The 14775-nt window shown below is 42.7% G+C and overlaps 1 protein-coding gene across 1 annotated transcript in view; it reads right to left on the bottom strand.

The window, feature by feature from the left end:
• The window catches only part of DMRT1 (doublesex and mab-3 related transcription factor 1), a 56230-nt gene that overhangs the window by 657 nt on the left and 40798 nt on the right, over positions 1-14775 (bottom strand). The gene's annotated exons all lie outside the window — the stretch shown is intronic.

Genomic DNA, 14775 nt, shown 5'->3' with positions numbered 1-14775 from the left:
CGGCAGTTTGTCACCAATTCCAAATGGCCAATCGTTAATACTAATGTTTGTGTAGCTAACTGCCAGCATCTGCCACGGCTTCTTGTACGACAATAATAGTGAAAGGGTAACATTAGTGCTTCCCGTGTTAATCCAGATTCTGTTCATCAATAGGAAAATCTATGATGTAATTAGCAAAATGCATCGGTAGTTGAGGCAGCTGGAGGGAAACTAAATCACAGCAGGAGCTCCATGAGCCCCTGACACCTTTATCATCAATACTATGTTCTGAATTTTACTCTTCAGTGGAAAGTATTACTAGCCTGTGGTCTTTTTTAAAAAGAGATTATTGTTTACAGCTATTGCTTGTTTCTTAGAAGCCATGATGAATCTAGTACAACTGCACAAAAACAAGGAATATGTAGTTGAGGCTTAAACTCTGTCCTGAAATCACACCACTGTGCCTAAGTGAGCTGCTCGTCCAGGGCGTTTTCAGACTCCGGGGACTTCTAGTATTCCTGAAGTTCCATGAAGAAGATGGGGCTAGGCTTGACTTTGATAGCCAGTCAAATCCAACAGGATTCAAGGGAAGTAAATTAAGGAAAGTTGCATTATCTGGGTTTAGCCCACTATGCATAAGAAAATGAGAAATACACTCTTAAATTAACATTCCATTTCTGTAGTATCCTGCGTTTCTGCGGTAACTTCCATTTGCAGCTCATCTTCCAAAATTTTCTTGTTTTTAAACACAACAGTGGTTAGCAAGAGATGGAAAAGACACTATGAAGTTGGCATCACACACACCATTTTCACCTACTTAACCCATGTACAGACAAAATAGTTATTTCCATTCCTCTCAGCAAGTTTTGACCATTTTTGATATTGCAGAACCTGACTCCTTGATTTAATGCAAGTGTCTCCTTTAATGCATATAAGGGATGACTAAGGCTCTAACATCACTCTGCCAAAGCAAACCCTATTATTGTCTTTTAAAGCAGACATAAATTTTTAACTCCAGGGAAAGGGATATTAACCCTATATTACATTTTTTTCCCAGCTAAAATGCAAAGAAAAGAACGCAGTGCTTAGACATGAAGGCATGAAAGGCAGTCAAGGCAACTTGCAACAGCTTTTATTCATCCTGAAAATACAAATTGTTTTAACTACACAGGAAGAGTACAGTAAATTCACGAATACAAGCCGCACTGAGTATAAGTCGCATCTCTGGGTGTTGGCAAATATTTTGGTTTTTGTCCATAGATAAGCCGCACCCGAATATAAGCCGCTCTGTCGTTCGCAGCGAGGACCCGCGTGCAATTAGTAACAGAACCGCGGGAGGGCGGGGTTTACTGGCTGAGCTAAGGCTGTGCAGGCTCGGCCTGCTAGGGGCTGCTGACGGGGCCAGGTGGGCCAGCCCGGTGCTGCCGCTCGGGGCCGGCCGCCGCTGCCACTGGGCTCGGTCACCCCGGGTCGGCGCTGCCCCGCGGTGGCAGGCAGGGACGGAGCTTCCCCCGCTCCTACGGCAGCGGCGGTGGGCGGAGATGGAGCTTTCCCGCGCCCATGGCGCCGGCGGCGGGCGCGGACAAAGCACCCCGCCTCCTCCCCGAGCCGCGGCAATGGCTGTGCGGGGCTCCCGTCGGCTCCCCGAGCTGCGGTAATGGCGGCGTGCACTTCCCCCCCCTCCCCGAGCCGCGGCAATGGCTGCGCGGGGCTCCCATCAGCTCCCCGAGCCGCGGCAATGGTGGCGCCCCCCCCCCCACGTCCTCCCCGGGCCACGGCAATGACAGCGCAGGGCCCCCGTCGGCTCCCCGGGCCCCGGCAATGGCGGCGCCCCCCCCCCCTCCTCCCCGGGCCGCGGCAGAGGACGAAAGAGAGCTCTCCTGCCTCTCTCCCCACCCCCCCCCGTGCTGCCTGCAGGGAGCCAGGGCAACACAGTAACACTGTAACAATCGCGGAATGCTGGCTTTTACCGGCAGGTGCTTGGCTCGCCGCCCTGGCTGGCACGTCTGGGGTTGTAAATGTCAGAAAATTATTCACATATTAGCCGCCCCCAACTATTAGCCGCACTTCCGGGTTTCCACCAAAATTTTTGTCAAATTGCTGCGGCTTGTATTCGTGAAATTACTGTAATCTGGTCTGCAGCATCATGTATCCCTTTGCTATGTGGTTAAATGCACAGAACAGTTAAACAGGTCTGCAACACCTCCAGGTCTGAAATAACCAGTGCACTGATGTGCACTTAGGCTGGAACTGCACTTACATAAACTGCAGTTGGGAACAACTACTTACATCTTCACTTTTTCTAGCCCACCAACCCTGAAAACAAGAAGAGTTGCAGAATCAGAAATGATCCTTGTGGTTTCTGAGAGCCAAACTCACTTCTGCCATGAGAACATAACACAGATTCCTAGTGGTGTGTTTCCTACCTTTTCTTTTTAGTATTTAAGCACGGCTGAAGCCAAGGAGAAGCCACATCTCCTCAGTGTCTGGATGGGGATATCACCTGTCTTTCCCCTTCACTTCCTCTATTAAGTCATTTTACTGTGGCCTCAGAGCTCCTAAGTAAACATGCAGATTACAGGAAGTAAGCAGAACAACAGAGGAATATTTCTGCTCCCCTGCAAAGGAAGCAGCACAAACATACTCATTGTATGGCCCAGTCTGCACCACACTCCCATGCTCTGAAACACACATTGTGCACTATTTCAGGTGAGTATCTTCAGGGGCTGGTTCATGCTTTGACTATTATGTAATGACAGAGCAGACGTGCTCTGTAGGTCCACATGCCAATATCCGAGGGGAAATTTGCAGAATTATCACCCCTCCTGATGTGTCCTATAGACTAACTCAACAGTAATTCATAGCTTTAGGTTTACCTGCCAGCAAGTGCAGCTATGGCAGGATCTGGCCACATTTAGCACCAGGAATCATCTCTTTCTCCATAAGGTACCTTGCATTATATAGTAATGCAGCTGGCATCCCCTCACTGGAGCTGGCTGCCTCAAGAGCTCAGCTCTGTAACTCTCAGAACCTCATTCTGCTCTGATTTAGCAAACCCGAGGTTTGTGAAGGATTAGGATGTGCTGTAAGGATTGTGTGTGTTTCTGGACTCCAGGACGAAAGTATGAGGGATGCAACTCAGGTTAAAAGGGGGTAATTTTTTGTTTACTTGCCAACAGCCAGTGGGCAAGAGGTTTATTTATTTTAAAGGATCTGCTAATACTTCTAAGCATGTATGTGCCTGAAGTAATGTAAAGGCCCACTTTTAAATACTGAGATTTATAAATCTCTGTGACAAAGTTTCAGAAAGTGGGGTTTTGGTTTTTTTTTCCCAAACACAAAGGATCCAACAGATTCAACATGCTACAGTACAGATGTTAAACCCTTACCACACAAGACTGCCACTTTGTTTTTGTAGTCTCCTTTTTTGAGCAACTCTATGTTAGTTTAGTATAAACCCATGGAATAACACAGTGGGCAACTTCTTTTGGTAGACAACTAAATGTGTTTCTTAGCATCTCAACTAGTGGCTCCTAAAGTCTTCTGGACGAGTGAAGCTCCATCAGTTTTTCCACTGACTTCCAACTTAATCAAAGCTTTGCTTATTAGGTAATTTGGGCTATAAACCCTGCCCTCTGAATATGCATAAGGGTATGTAATGAGGGCCAAAAAAAGTTTTAAAAGACCATCTGGCACTAGCAAGATTTACTTCAAGCTGGTAAGACTGCTACTTCTGTATCTACCTGGACTGCTTTATTGAACAAACCTCCTGTCTTGGTTTGGAAGACAAGTATCTGGTAAGGAAGGCAGAAGCCTCCTCTGAAATGGCAGATGTAAACCCATTCCCTCTGAATTATTATAACTTTGAAATTAAGGGGCTCTCAGGCAAAGATGTGGAAATAACAGTTCTTTACTAGTAAGTGTAAATGTAAAAAAACGTAACCAACCAACCTAACAAACTAATAGGAAAACTAAAATAAAATGCAGTAGTAAAAAAAAATCCTGACAGTCAGGATACAACCTGACACCCCATCAGGCAGGGTGTTGGTAGCAGTCCAGTTACAGTAATTTCATGATTACAAGCCGCACCGAATATAAGCCGCACTTCTGGGGTGTCAGCAACGTTTTGTTTTTCCTCCATATACAAGCCGCACAGGATTGTAAGCCGCACTTTCATTCACAGCGAGGATCCGCGTGCAACTTTCACAAAATTGCCAATTAGTAACAAAATCGCCAATTAGTAACAGAATCGCGGGATCGTGGAGTTTACTGGCTCGGCTCGGGGCCGTGCGGGCTCGGATTGGCCCCGTTTTTCCCATGCAGGGGCCAGGCGAGCTCGGATCAGCCCCGCTTTTCCCCTGCAGGGGCCGGGCGGGCTTGGATTGGCCCCTCCGCCCTCCTGCCAGGGCTGTGCAGGCTCGGATCGGCCCCTCCGCCCTCCCCGCCGGGGCCATGTGGGCTCAGATCGGCTCGGGGGCGTGCAGGCTTGTACTTCCGGGCTAGCAAATTTCTGAACCTCATCAATACATTGGCCGCACCTGATTATAAGCCACTCTTCGGGTTCGGACCAAAATTTTAGTCAAAATGGTGCAGTTTATAATAGTGAAATTACTGCAAATGGAGGCTGCAGTCCCCCCGGAATGACAGACATGGTTCAGTTGAACCAGTGGTCCTGTAGAAGGGTGTAGTTTCCCTCCAAAGGTCCAGTGATGATGTAGAAGAATCTGGTTTACCTCTAGGAACCCAGTGGAAAAAGGAAATGTTTGGCTCCTTCCCCTGGGTGGAGCATCTCACAACGGGATGATGTAATTTTATCAGTCATGCAGTGGGACTCAGTGGCCCATTAACAAACGTATCTCCCTGGAAGAAGGATGGGTCATGGAAAAGACAAAGGACACCACCTTTAACAGATGGTCCATTAACAGAAGATATCCTCCCCCAGAGACAAATACGACTACCCTACCTGGTTTCAACAGATACACATATTCAACAGAATACATATCTTTGGTTACATCCTGCATTGCAAGCCAAGACACCTCCACGGCAATCAACAACCACTGAAGCCAAGCAAGGTGCAGTGAGTAGGTGCAGTGCTGATAAAAAGTACAAGATACTCAAATTGGGACCTGTAGCTATAAAAAGGCAGCAAAAAGGTAATAAGCCATTTTGTTTCAGTGTTTTAATCATACAGCACTAAAATGTAAAAATTCCAAGTTCAAAGAGCAGACTGAGAGAAAATGGCATCGGCATTTTCCTCAGAATACCAATTCAAACCACTGGAAGACACAAAGGGTGGCTGGCCATGCTGGCTGATTTGGTGGCTTGGAAAAAAACACAGGTCAAATTCAATTTGAAAACACTGTCCTGTTTCCAGTCATGTCAAAGGTACCCTGGTTACTCTGCTGCTCAGATTGCTGCCAGAAGGGCTGACTCTACCTCCCAGCATCAGCATTTAGCCTGCCAGGCTATAGCAACTATGGTTAACACTACAGTAACGGCCTGAGAAAGCATTAGGTCAAAAACCCCAAAATCAACCAAACAAAACCCCCAAAACAGTTAGTGCTGCAAAATCACCTATTAGGAATCAGAGAACTATCGGAATCCTCAGTTGCTGTCTCAGCAACTGAGAAGACATACAAAAAAGAGAATGAGAGAAAGCACAATTTTCTTGTTGTGGAGACAACACTAGAATGGCAGCAAGAGGGTCAAGGTCTGCTCTACTTCGGTGTAGATGACAGGATGGACAAGGTGCAGCCTCCATTGTAAACACATGCAGGAAGGTCAAGAAAGTCCTTTTAAGCTTCTTCTTCTCCCCTTCAGCTGCCTCTCTCCTTTTGGAGTACTTAACCCTATGCTCTTGGAACAAGGACTCAACACCTTAAGCAGAGTTAACTAACAAATATGGTCAAAAAAAACCCCAACTCTGCCGTATCTCTCATGTGTTCCATTCCTGTGTGAATGCTCTGTTTAAAAAGATGGAGGACTGTTGACTTATACCAGGGTGAAAAAGCTGCTCATAAGCCAGCCATGCAATGGACTCAGTCTCATACTCTAGTATTTGGTCCTGTGAAGATCTAAGACACCAACAGCCAAGAACCTATCGGTCTGTGTGCTCTTACTAGGCCACAGAGAAGCTTCAAGAAGAAACAAATTTGAATCAGCTGTGTTTTCAAAATTTACTCTGAACACAAAGACTCCAGTTTTGTAAAGCTGCAGTAATGCATGATCCTGAAGGACATTTGCACGTGGTGAATCCCCAATATATTATCTTTTGCTTCTACTCAGTATACAGTAAAGTAAAAAAACCCCTCCAAATTTCTATCTTCTTCATCACACCTCTCTTGCTCAGGATGACTACTGGGATGAAATGGTTCTTACCCAAAACTCCTGCCAATGTCCCCAAGTGCACAAATGCGCTATGCATTTTCTGTACTGACTGTCCTTCTCCATCTCTCAGGCCACATCACAGATCTGGATCAGGGGATAGCTTCCACCTGAAGCCAAGGGTTTCTACTTGCCGCAGCTGCTCACCACCACACAGTGTGAGTGCAGACTTCTTCGTAGCAATACAATGCATGCTGGTGTGTAAGCTGAGGGGGCTGATTACCAAGCAGTTTACAAGGAGAAAAAGAAAACTCAGCTATGAGTCTGCCTTAGAAATAAACTCCTCATATTACTTTGACCAGCTGAAATGTCCTTGTGACTGTTCCTGTGATCAATGTGTTATGGACTCTTCTGTGCTGACTACAAAGTGGATTAATTCGCAAGAACACGGGTGAGATGCTGCTTTTCTGCTTTGCAAACTATTAACACAATGGAAACTGGTCCAGTTCTAGAAATATGTGTCTGTGGATATTTTCCTGCTGACAAGAAATTACAAGAGCAACAAACAGAGCTGCTTTTTGATGCAAAAATAAAAACAAGTCCAAGGATCCTGAAACAAATGCAGACTGCATCTGCATCTCTTAACACAGATATACTATTTCACAGCACAGCCCTTTTCCCTTTCTCAAACACCTACCCTGTCACTAACATTTAAGGCAATTAGGATTATCTTGTATGCCCACAGTAGGGCACATTTATTGTGTATTTTCAAATAGCGTTAATTTTTGGCATTAGGAACTCAGGATAAAAGTAAAGATCTGAATAGAGATCTTTATTCAATATGCCTTACCACGGATTATCTCAATTCTTTTCCACTTCATGTCTGCAGTTTTAAGCAACTAAGAAGGTAGGGCTGTAACTGATGTAACTAGAAACTAGAAGCTGGAGAAAATATCCTCTGTAGACTCCCTCATCTCGGGTTTTAAATTCTCTTACAGCAATATGTGAAACAATCAAATAAGGCTTTCCACTTCTCACCCACTACCAGCTATACAGCTAAAATGGCACTTGGGAAGCTTAGGCTTTTTACTCATCCAAAACACAGCTTGAAACTATACCCATCTCTACAAAGTAACTGCCCTTCATGTTTGCATGCATGAACTGGAGTGGAGCAGTACTGATGGACCAATGCTCCCTCTTATCACCAGCTTTACACTCTGTGGCTAACTTGATGTCATTAAGCCACTGCTGCAGGCTGGGAAAGACAGAGAATGAATAATCTCAGAAAAACTTCAGGTGTGCTGAGGTGAGTACTCTTGCTTTAAATGACTGAAAGGTGACATGAGGAGTTCAGCTGATAGAAACTCTCTTTGTTTGGCAGAAGTGAATGGTTACTTGCCTCTTGTGCATGTACCCACCCCAAGTTCTCACTCTACTGAGTCAAGTCCCAGCCAGGTACATCTCCACAGAAACCTCCCCAGTTTATATTCCACTGCCAGGAACCCTAATGGCTAGTTCTCTCAAAAAGAAAACATTATTTTAATAATTTCACAAAGATTATGTGCTGGAAGACATGAAGCAAAACATTCTCCAGCATCTCAACATAAAGCAGGAATTTCCCACTACCGGGCAATGAGGTAAACCAGGCATATCTTGTAAATCACTTTTGAGTCATCTGTAAGCAAAAACATTCTGTATGATTACATATAAAGCATCTCAAACTAGATCGGGTAGCTCAGAGTCCCATTCAACCTCACCTTGAATGTTCCCATCAATGTTCTCACCCATGACCTCTCCAGACAACCTGTGCCAGTATTTTACCACCATCACTGTAAGAAGTTTCTCCCAGTATCTAGTCCAAATTTACTCTCCTTTAGTTTAAAACCATTATTCACTGTCCTTTCAAAAAGCCAGTCATGTCCTTATTGGCCCCCTCTAACTACTGGAAAGCACCAGTAGTGTCTCCCTGGACCTCTTTTCCAGACTCAAAATGGACTCATCATCCATGTGAGACTGTTGAACAAAGAAGGCCAGCTGAATTCTCTGTCTGTCCTAAGTTTACAGGAATACTTCATTTCAGCAATCAGTGGGTTAGATTTTTCCAAAGCAAAAGTTTCTATCAGAGCAATCTCTGGCCACCTCTAAGGAAGAGAACAAGGCATTGTCTCTTGGCACCCTGGAGTTCTCTCAGGCACAGTTAGGAGACTTCATTCTAATTCTGTGGAGACTAATTACTGTCCATCTCCTCTGGGGTCTGAATCCTCTCCTATGCTGATGACACAGGCTTTTCCATATATCTCAAACACCACCTAACCAGCAGTTAACGCCACACAGAAGTGACAGAATGGGCAAAAGGCTTTTTTGTGGGATGAGTGCTGACACTGAGGGTGCAGATGGAGATGGGAACTGCTTCCTGTTTCAAGGGAAAACCTCACAGGCTACATCTCTCTCCTGGAGCCTCTGCTCCTGGGGTATCTGCTTCTGGGCATCATTACAGTATAGCTGCCTTTTTTTTTTTTTAAGATACATGTATTTCAAACGTGTCCATACAAGAAGTTCCTTGTGAATAATTATCTTAGAAGTATCAGCAGTCCTACCTAAAACACACTGCCATTTGCAACAGCTGAGGCAACAAAAAGTTTTTTGAAAAACAGAGTTAATTTTAAAGGAAAGAGTGCACTCAAAGCTCAGGATGTTACCAAGTAGCAGAGTAAGTGGAGACACAAAACATAAGGCACAAAGTTTCTCCTTTGTGTAGCTGGGCTAAGGGAAAGAAACAGGATTCCAAGAGCTCTAATAATCACATAAAACCTTTCAGTATTCAGCACAGAATCCAAACACAAGGTTATTTTGGCTGAATGTCTCTCCATTCTTGGGTCAGAAAAGCTGCTAATCTTCACTGGTGTATCAGGAATGAAAAAATAGTTTGCACGACACCAAGACTAGCCATATAAATGTAAAGGTTAATTCTGGTCACTTCTCTTCATGGTTCACCATTACCAAAGTCAATTTACAAAACAAGAATGAAATACGTGCCTGGGATCATCAGTCCCAATGTTCAAAGCATAATCAAATAGTTAATAATGATGGACTCAACTCTTTCAGGTTTAACGATTCAATTTCAAAAAACATTGTCTTAGTGTAACAGTGCTATATAATACAGCTTAAAAAATTTTTTTTGGACATATCTTGCAAGCTTTTGGAAGTCAGGAGGTTACTAAACAATCAGCAAAAATACTAGGTCTAATGCAAGTCATCTGTTATGGTAAATGCAATATATTTTCAACTTGTAAAAAGGTTTATTTACTTTTTAAATTCTCTTATAATTCAACTGTCTCTGCTGAGAAGGGAGAAGATAAGTATCTGCACCTTGTACCACACTTACAAAATAAACAGGGAGTTTGTCACTGACCTCAGCATGAGCAACACTATATTCACCAATGACTGTGCCCAAAATTGAGTGAGAGGCAAGAAAAAGCCTGATCATTTATGTCTTACAATTAAAATGAATCTGCAATTTAAAAAATCCAGAAAGCTTTAAAGTGACTTGGTATTACCATGGCATTACCATTTTTAATATTAACTTTAACCTGGATGCAAGTTCAGCAGATTTGCAGTAATGGTTCAATGAGTATTGATGAAATACACAGCACAAGATGGGTATGTGCAGAGTAAAAATGTAGCTACTTATTTTAAGGTGAGATTTATTCCCCCCAAAGTTTAGGAACCTTGCTGCAGTAAGTCACAATATTTGAGTAAATAGGGACAAAAACAGAACACACAACATTTTTGAGGCAGTCAAGTAAGTTAAACGAAGTTTCACACAACATTAGGCTTAAGACAGACCCAGTGTGTTGTATTTATATTCATTTCCATGAACACAATGCAAGTAATGCTGAGTGTGTGCCGTCAGCTGGAGGGCACGGGCTGTGTTTAATGATGCTGCTGGTGCTGCCCCACATCTCCACAGCCCAGTGCTGTCCTACACCCCACCTGGTGATGCCCATCTGGTGGGAAGGTCAACCCACCAGTAGCCAGCATTTTCTTCTGGATCCTGACAGCAGCAGCCTTGCTAGGTCCAAGATCACACTGGTTACAGTCTACACGCTGTAGGGCTTACCAGTAGGGCCCAAAAACATTAGCTTCTGTCAAGGCTACTAGGTCCTCTTGTGCCATCTTTCCTTAATAACATTGGATGGGAGCAAACGTAGCCAGCAAGTTTCAACGTGCACTTCCCTGCCCTTGCCTAGCACTCTCTGAAGTCCACACAGTGACAGTGGCAGGATAGTTCTAAAATACTTAAATAGATAATCAGAATTTCATTATTGTCATCTGTTGCAGAGAAAATGTTAAGACACGTCTCTGAGCCCAATCTAGACCCTGGTGGCTGCATCAAAGACTGCTTGCCTCCAAGGAAATCACTGCAACACTCTATCTCAGTGAATTTCGACAGTGCTGAATGCAACTCTGGTCAGTAAAAAGGTGGTTCAACACTCTAAGAACAAGACAGGATGAAGGTAAGTGAAAACAGGAGCTCATCCTCTCCTGCATCATACAGCCCTGCTGCAACCCACCACAGACACAGGCTGCTGAAGGGAGTCAAAAGCACGGGCTGCAACGAGCTTGCACTACACAGTAACTCTGTACTTGTTATTCAGGGTCAAGGCAGGGGTTTTCCCCTCACTGGAAAGATAGGAAGGCAGTCCTACTCCACACATGCGCAACAGTTCAAGGCAGAAAGGAAAGCAGATGAAATGGTTCAAACTGGAAAGTTAAGAGCTGCACTTACAGAGGTCAGCTCCACAGCTGAGAAGAGGCAATTACTTTCAAACTACAGGCGAACCCTCCGTGAGTATTTTTGACAACAATTAGGCAGTTGCATCTTCATTTCAGGTGGTCCCAGGGAATTAACGCATCCACGTAACAGGAATACACCAAATGCCTCTTAACAAGCCAGTGTTATTTCACTCTGTTGGCACAAATCTATGTGCATTGTTTATGCTTTTGGAAAAATTAGAGCCTCAATCCACAAAATTAAAGATTCTGAAAGCACTTGTGATTCAGGGAAGCAACTGGGGCAAGATATGTTGGCAGAGACAGCTTTGCAAACTAGAAGTTAGTATTTATCTAAAGAAGAAAACAGCATAAACTAACCAGAGTGAAGTCTTGATTTAGAATAATTAGGAAAATTTATACTGCAGTTAGGAATATACAGCTAGCTCAAATCTGCCTCAAAACTGAAAAACTAGTGTAAACAGTTGTTCCAGGGCGGGAAAACAGAACCCTCCCTGCAGTGACTGCAATTGCTCAGAGATAGAACTTGAAAGGCAAAATGATTTATAAACAAATGGGAAAAAGCTCTCATGATTTTTCTCTTCCTTTTATGTCCAGAAAGGAAACAGAAGTACTGGCCAACTGGACTAGGAACATTATTTTACTTTCAGAGCCTAATACATGATTAATGCTACATACAGCATACATGGTGTGATTCAGACCTCAGACAAATTTTCAACTTGAGAAACTTAACTGATTTAACAGATACTGTTAAATAAACAGTATTGATAAACATCAAGCACATAGCTTTGAAACTGGCATTGTAAAATTATGAGAAAGTAGTGAATAAATGCAAATATATACATGCCAATATTACAGAAGTAACTAAATTATAATTGTTTGGTTTATTTCAAAATGAACTACAGGGAATACTCTGTATAACCGGGCTCCCACTCTTTCCTCACTGCATAGTAAAAATGAATCCCTACAAATTAAGTCTTCAATTCTCAACATACTTCAAAACCAACTTCAATATTCTGTCAGACTTTTAAGAAAAGCATCCTTAAAAAATGAACGCTCCCCCCAGTCCCTTCAAACATTTTTTAAGGGAGCTGTAATTTCAGCTTTTCTTGCATCAGCCTGTGGGTACCAAGCGCAGAACCTTTAATAGGAGAGGTGGGGGCACACTATAGGGAAGGCTAGGGAGCTGCTGCCATTTGCGTTGTGGCTGCACCACTGTGTGTGTGCTGTGACAGAACAGGAATGTGCTCAGCAAAAGGCAATCTGGGCAACCACCCTGGCAGAAACTACCAGGTCTCTTCTGTCTTCTCCTTAGAACACTAACAGCACTAAAAAGGTGAAATGTGGATGCTCTCCTAATTACAGAGAGTAGAGCTGAGTCTCTCTCCTATTCTGATTATTCACAATCAGCATTAATATTTATATATGATCATAATTTACTCATGTGGAAACAGCAAGGGGAAGCAAATACTTTTATGCACGCAAAACAAGTTCACTGGCTTTGCTCCAGTGTAGCATTACAAGTGTGGTATTTTTCCATTTTTCCAGTGAAGGAACACTTTGTCTTGTTCTTTTTGTGTTCTCAGTACTGCAGACTACCACGATGTCACAAGCAGAAAGCAGCTGTAACACTGGCATGTCTGATCTACTTCACCAAGTTTGGAAGAAATGAAATGTAATTTATTATAGCCTTTTTATGTCTGCAACAATTACCCTTCAAAACCCGAAGGAGAACAATATAATTGAAGGTACATGCCTTCTTCCCTGCAGAAACCTCAAACAGCCTCAGGCAAGAGCCAATACAGATGTAGTACAAGGCATTAAAAGAGTGTTGGACGCTGTAGCTAGCAATTATCCTGGTATTTAAACAAATCTATCGCTCATCAGGAAAGCGTTTAGTGGAGTAGTCAGAGCGAGACAGGTTGACAGGAGCACAGCTACTTAACTGTCCCCTCCAGCGATTACACTTTCTCAGACTGAGAGTCATGTCAAATTAAACAACTACACATTGACTTTTCACTTCTATAAACATTGAGGTATGATTGACAATTCTTGGATGCTATAAGGTAGTCATTATAATCAGCCAACGAACTGTTAGCTAATTCATGGTGCAGTTTTTTTCCCCAATTCTGAGCCATTTCTCTTGGACTATTTTTACAGTACCCTGTAGGTAACATCTGCTTTGACTTTTTGCAGGGTCACTGTAATAAAATGTCATTGCCACCATAAGACCTTTGTGTGAGAAAACAATATACAATTGAGTGACTTGACCTTGTCTACAAAATATCATTTTTTTCTCTTAGTCCTGGCCCACACTAACCCATTTAACTCAAATCTGGAGATGTCTGGACAGCAACAACTGGATACCAACACTGGAGTAAATACTGTTAATGTGGCATCTAGAGTATTTTCCCTAATTCCTATCCTAAGTCATGGAGAGAGGGAGAGATCTCTTTGATCTATGTAAAGCAAACACTGCAAGAGCAAGGAGTCACCTGGCAGAGTGGGAAATTAAATGGTAAGCTCTACAGAAGTGTTCTGAGTATGTATTCATAAAGACCTCAAGCTTCCTGAAGCCATTACAGTATCCCTATGACAGGGCACCACTTACTAATATCGGAAGGCTGCAGCTTAATAAAGTTACTAGAAATTGACAGGATACATAAAACAGTCAGGGTTGTGAAGAAATAAAGCCTTTTGATTTTATATGCAACATTCTGCTGCCTGAAACCACTACATTATAAGTGACAGTTTTACTATCTACCCCACTAATTCAAGCCACAAAAGTAATGGTGTCCAAACTTTTCCCTCTCAAAATAAAAGGAGTAAAAAAAATTTCGTAAGTAATACTTAACATTTTTATCACCACTGCTGTCATGTCCTGTCCACCCTCTACCCTCCCTCCTCCCTAAGAAACCTCACCCGATTCGTTATAGCGTCTGGTAAAGAAGTAGGTGAGATTAATGTATCATTCGGCTAATTATGAATACAAATACGATTAGAATGCTATTGGTAAGCTTGGAAGCCTCTATACTTACAAGATTAGTGAAACTGAAGCTTTACTTTCATTTTGGCTGTAACAGACTCAAAGATCAATTTTACAGTGTTGGCTTTTTTGGATAAATGTAACAAAAAACCAAATAAAATTAGCACTAATAAACACATTTGTGAAAACTGTTCTGAGCTAGAAAAGTACAATTTCAAAACAGAAACAAGTATAGGAACTGAAAACAGGTGAGGAGGACAAATCAAGTATAGTTATCTCTCCTATCTGGTAGTAACAACTGCAGTCCCACTCCTTTTTCCACTTCTGAACTATATTCAATAGCTGAGCACAGGTGTCAGAAATCTAAAATTAAATACAACAGTATTTCAGATATATCTCTCCTTCTGGTTGAAAAGTCAAGCAATAATAAAACTAAAAGACTTCAGTGAAGATTTCAGAAATTGTTTCAACCTCAGAAGATAAAGCAGTCACAGCATTGAACACAGTGAAATACAACTTAATTCACAGGTTTTTCAGAGCAGCACTGAAATAAAACCACTCAAAATAACAGGAAGCATTTAAAAACTTCACTGGTCTATCTCAAATATTTTCTTTCTTTTTAACCCATGAACTACCACCGAAGCACCTAATTTTTACTGAAGCAAGTTGCTGTCCTTGTCTCTAGGCCTAAG

The sequence above is a fragment of the Catharus ustulatus genome, chromosome Z, assembly GCF_009819885.2.
Source record: "Catharus ustulatus isolate bCatUst1 chromosome Z, bCatUst1.pri.v2, whole genome shotgun sequence".
Classification (NCBI taxonomy): domain Eukaryota; kingdom Metazoa; phylum Chordata; class Aves; order Passeriformes; family Turdidae; genus Catharus; species Catharus ustulatus.
Note: the sequence above shows the minus strand (reverse complement) of the source record. Positions and strands in the feature narration are given on the sequence as shown.